The following is a 5,160-nucleotide window of genomic DNA, read 5'->3' as shown; positions in this document are numbered from 1 at the left end:
GACCAAAGTTCCCAATTGGTACAAAATATACAATGCCTTCAGAAGGTATTCACACCCCTTTACTTTTTAGTAAATGTTGTTGTGTTACAGCCTGAATTTAAAATTGATTAAATTTAGATTTTTTTGGTCACTGCACACAATACCCCACAATTATTATTATGTATATATTTATAAAATTACAAATGAATTACAAATTAAAAGCTGAAATATCAGTAAGTATTCAACCCCTTTTGTTATGACAAGCCTGTCACGTTCCTGACCTGTTTTATGTTATTTTTGTATGTGTTTAGTTGGTCAGGGCGTGAGTTGGGGTGGGCATTCTATGTTTTGTGTTTCTATGTTTAGGTCACTTGTAATTAGCCTTATATGGTTCTCAATCAGAGACAGGTGTTTGACGTTTTCCTCTGATTGAGAACCATATATAGGTTGGCTGTTCACACTGTTTGTTTGTGGGTGATTGTCTCCTGTGTTTGTGTCTGCGCACCACACGGGACTGTTTCGGTTGTTCATTCGTTTGATGTAGTCTGTTTCCTGCTCGTGAGTTCTTCGTGTAGTTATGTAAGTTCCATGTTCAGGTCTGTCTACGTCGTTTTGTTAGTTTGTAATTTTCCAAGTGTTTTTCGTGTTCGTCTTCGTCTTTAAATGAATTTCAATATGTCATCACACCTCGCTGCATTTTGGTCCTCCGATCCTTCTCTCCTCTCCTCGTCCGAGGAAGATCTAGACACCCGTTACAAAGCCTAAATAAGTTCAGGAGTAAACATTTGCTTAACTTGTCACATTATAATTTGCATGGACTCACTCTGTGTGCAATAATTATGTTTAACATGATTTTTGAGAGACTACCTCATCTCTGTACCCCACACATACAATTATCTGTAAGGTCCCTCAGTCGAGCAGTGAATTTCAAACACAGATTCAACCACAAAGACCAGGGAGGTTTTCCAATGCCTCACAAATTGGTTGATGGGTAGAAATAAAAAAGCAGACATTGAATATGCCTTTGAGCATGGTGAAATTATTAATTACACTTTGGATGGTGTATCAATACACCCAGTCAATACAAAGATACAGGCGTCCTTCCTAACTCAGTTGCAGGAGAGGAAGGAAACCGCTCAGGGATTTCACCATGAGGCCAATGGTGACTTTAAAACAGTTACAGAGTTCAATGGCTGTGATAAGAGAAAACTGACGATGGATCAACAACATTGTAGTTACTCCACAAGATTATCCTACATGTCCAGAGGAAACTACAAACAATGCATGCAGGGCAGAATTAGGCCAAAATCCACTAATAGTACAAACGTAAGTTTTGAAACATCTAAAATACAGTGACCCCCTCTCATATCATTACCAAGCCCTGCAATGCCAAGAACTGAGCAAAGAATAGAGTCCCCTCATCCAGCTGGTCCTGGGGCTGAGTTCACTAACCTGTTCTACTAACACACTGAAGCCTCAGTCCCCTCATCCAGCTGCTCCTGGGGCTGAGTTCACTAACCTGTTCTACTAACACACTGAAGCCTCATTCCGCCTCATCCGCTGGTCTGGGGCTTGAGTTACAAAACCTTGTTCTAACTAATATCACTGAAGCTCAGTCCCTATCCAGCTGGTCTGGGGCTGAGTTTCACTAACCTGTTCTACAACACACTGAAGCTCCGTCCCCTAATCCAGCTGTCCTGAGGCTGCGTTTTCCCAAACCTGTTTACTAAAATGCAAGATCAGTCCCTCTACCAGCTGGTCCCTGGGCTGAGTTCACAACCTGTTCTTACTAACACATCGAGCTCAGTCCTCATCCAGCGGTCCTCGGGCTGAAGTTCACTAACCTGTTTCTCCTAACACCACTGAAACCTAGTCCTCATCCAGCTGGTCCTGGGGCCGAATTCAAAACTGTTCTACTAGAACACTGAAGCCTCAGTCCCCTCATCAGTGGTCCTGGGCTGAGTTCATAACCTGTTCTCTAACACACTGAAGCCTCAGTCCTCATCCAGCTGGTTCCTCGGCTGAGTTCACTAACCTTTTACTAACACACTGAGAAACTCAGTCCCCTCATCCAGCTGGTCCGGGGCTGAGTTCAACTAACCTGTTTACTAACACACTGAAGCTCAGTCCTCACCAGCTGGTCCTGGGGCTGAGTTCCCAAACCTGTTAACTAACAGACTGAAGCCCAGTCCCCCTCAATTCCAGCTGTCCTGGGGCTGAGTTCAACTAACCTAGTTTCTATAAACACTGAAGCCTCAGGACAGAAAACATCATCAATCAGGAAAACAAATTAAACACAGTCAAAACAAATACATACTTATTGGAACACAAGCAAAAAAAGCAAATCAGTGCTTGTCTGGCCCGTAAATCGAAAGTACACCGTGGCAAACTCATTTGACCATGGTTTACTGATCAAAAGTACAGGTCAGTGAGCACAGCTTGCCATTGAGAAGGTTAGACACAGCGAAACCGTGGCTCCTGTAGAGGAAAGGTGTGCAACCACTGCACCACAGCAGAACCTGAGACAGGCTTGCATTAAAAGTATAAACATTAGTGTCATTTTCCCAAATTTGACAACCCTTATTGAAGTTTCAAAGATCCTCTCTGATGAGAAATGGAAGCCTACCGTCCTGTTGGGGGAGGACGCAGAGAGCTGTGGGTTGGCAGCGCAACTACATTGCTGCTGCCACTAAGATAGGGACAGTGGTTGACAGGCACCAACTAACGTGCAGCTCTCCTCCAACAGACAGCCAAGTCCAACCGCACATTTACTATTCATGTATTAATTTACTGAATTCTGTTGACATCTTTATTATATAATTTGTTAATATTGTAAACTATGAACAATATTGGGGGGGGGCGGGGCATGTATGGCACACAGAGAGAACAGGACAGAGCCTCCCTGTCCCACCTCCAACTATCCACCTCCAGCCAGGCAGGTATTTTCATACTTAAAACAAGGGCTGGACACAGCCACTGGCATGGTCAATGATAAGTATGAGAGTCTGCTGCAACATCAGCAAGTCTGCCTTCTGGCCTGCTTCTGCTGCTATATCGAAAATTACCTTTAAATGCGCATAGTTGATCAAGCTCAAGTGGAATTAATCATGGCCTTTCAGAGCTGATGTGGCTAGGTTATTCTGTGTTTCAGAGAGGGTAAGACGTCACAAACTCATCTCTTGTTGAAAACGATTACAGCGCGGTTTTCCTCATTTGGGTGCAGTCGTCATACCTACTACTGCACTGCTTTACTAGATCCATAGCTGAATAAAGACTCAATGCTTTACTAGATCAAGAGCTGAATAAATGCTTAATGCTTTTACCAGATCAGAGCTGAATAAATGACTAAATGCTTACTAGATCCAGAAACTGAATAAATGACTCAATGCTTTACTAGATCAAGAGCTGAATAAAATCTCAATGCTTTACTAGGATCCAAGGAAGCTGAATAAATGACTCAATGCTTTACCGATCAAGAGTGAATTAATGCCTCAATGACTTTACTAATCCAGAGCTGAATAAATGACTCAATGCTTTACTAGATCAGAGCTGACATAATGACTCAATGCTTTACTAGATTGCCAGAGCTGAATAAATGACTAATGCTTTTTACTAGATCCAGAAGCTGAATAATATGGATCAAATGCCTTTACTAGATCCAGGCTGAATAATGACTCAATGCTTTTACTAGATCCAGAGCTGAAATAATACTAATGCTTTCTAGGCATACAGAGCTGAATAAATGACAATGCTTACCAGATAAAGAGCTGAAATAAGACTGCATGCTTTACTAAGATCCAGAGCTGATAATGACTCAATGCTTTATCTAGATCAGAGCTGACTAATGATCAATGCTTACTAGATCAGAACTGGAATAATGATCATGCTTTGCTAGAAGAGCTGAATACATGATCAATGCTCTTAACGAGATAAGAGCTTTGAATGAAGTACTCAATGGTTTACTAGATCAAGAGCTGATAAATGACTCATGCTTTACTAGATTCCAGAACTGAAATAAATGACTCAATGCTTTTACTAGATCCAAAGCTGAATAAATGGACTCTCCAACCTCTAGATCTAAGTGAGATGAACATGACCAGTTTCTGGCCTCACACTTTCCTATCACCGGCCATGCGCCCCCCCCCCCCCCCCCGCCCACCTCCAGACGTCGCTGCTTTAGAGAAGGTGGAGGAGGGATGAACGCTGCGGGTGCCATCCAGGCGTACATAGTGCGGCGGCCGGACATCTTGGTGGTTACGCGTGCCACTCCTCGCCAGGCCGAAGTCGTGATCTTTAACGTCTTGTTGTCAGATCCTCCTCTCGACATTTTTCCAGGATCAGGACTGGTCAGAAGAGGGCGGGTGTTGGTGAGGGAGGGAGTGACGAGGAGGGTTTGGGCGGGGGGGGGCGGGGGGACGGGCTGGGAGGTAACGGTAACAGGGTGTGTTGGGGAAGGTAGGAGGGGTTTGAATGTAGAGGGATCATAGGCATTGGGGTTTGGTGGCGGGATGGCAGGATAGCAAGGCCCAGCTCATCAAATATAAATTATTAAGTTGTATTTCGCAATAATAAAGGGAGAACAAAAGGGAAAACCATACATGATGAAAGGAGAGAGAGAAGCAGGAACGAGAAAACAACAAAGAGAAAAGTGAAATGAGATGATAAAGTTAAAATGAAAGAATAGCAGAAGAAACCAACAGGCTTGATTATGTTAAGTTTTCACGTTGTCCTTGTGAGTCTGTCATCAACACCCATGCACATAAAAACCATACACACACATATATATATACACATACCACACACACATGCACTATAGAAACACACACACACACCACACAGCACACACACGCATGCAAAACACATAAAAACACCACACACACACAACACACACACACACAAACCACACACACACCCACACACACATATGATACCACCATGCACACACACATGCACACACACAACACACACATCACACACCACATTACACATCGACACACACAACACACACAACACACAACACCACAACACACCAACCAACCAACACACAGCACATACAAAGAGGAGGCTGGGTGGGAGGAGCTACTAGGAGGATAATAAGTAAGGTATGGATGGGCAATTATCTCATATAATGGCGTATAAGAGGTGGATGGAGTAGTGATTTAGGGGGGTACGGGGTTGGCA

The 5,160-nt window shown here is 43.4% G+C and overlaps 1 pseudogene; it reads right to left on the bottom strand.

The window, feature by feature from the left end:
* LOC112075740 (mitogen-activated protein kinase kinase kinase 9-like) overlaps positions 1-4,306 on the bottom strand; it is a 34,932-nt pseudogene extending 30,626 nt beyond the window's left edge.
* Positions 4,307-5,160: the final 854 nt, after the last annotated feature.

The sequence above is a fragment of the Salvelinus sp. IW2-2015 genome, unplaced genomic scaffold, assembly GCF_002910315.2.
Source record: "Salvelinus sp. IW2-2015 unplaced genomic scaffold, ASM291031v2 Un_scaffold3362, whole genome shotgun sequence".
Classification (NCBI taxonomy): domain Eukaryota; kingdom Metazoa; phylum Chordata; class Actinopteri; order Salmoniformes; family Salmonidae; genus Salvelinus; species Salvelinus sp. IW2-2015.
This window is presented reverse-complemented; position numbering and strand designations above follow the sequence as displayed.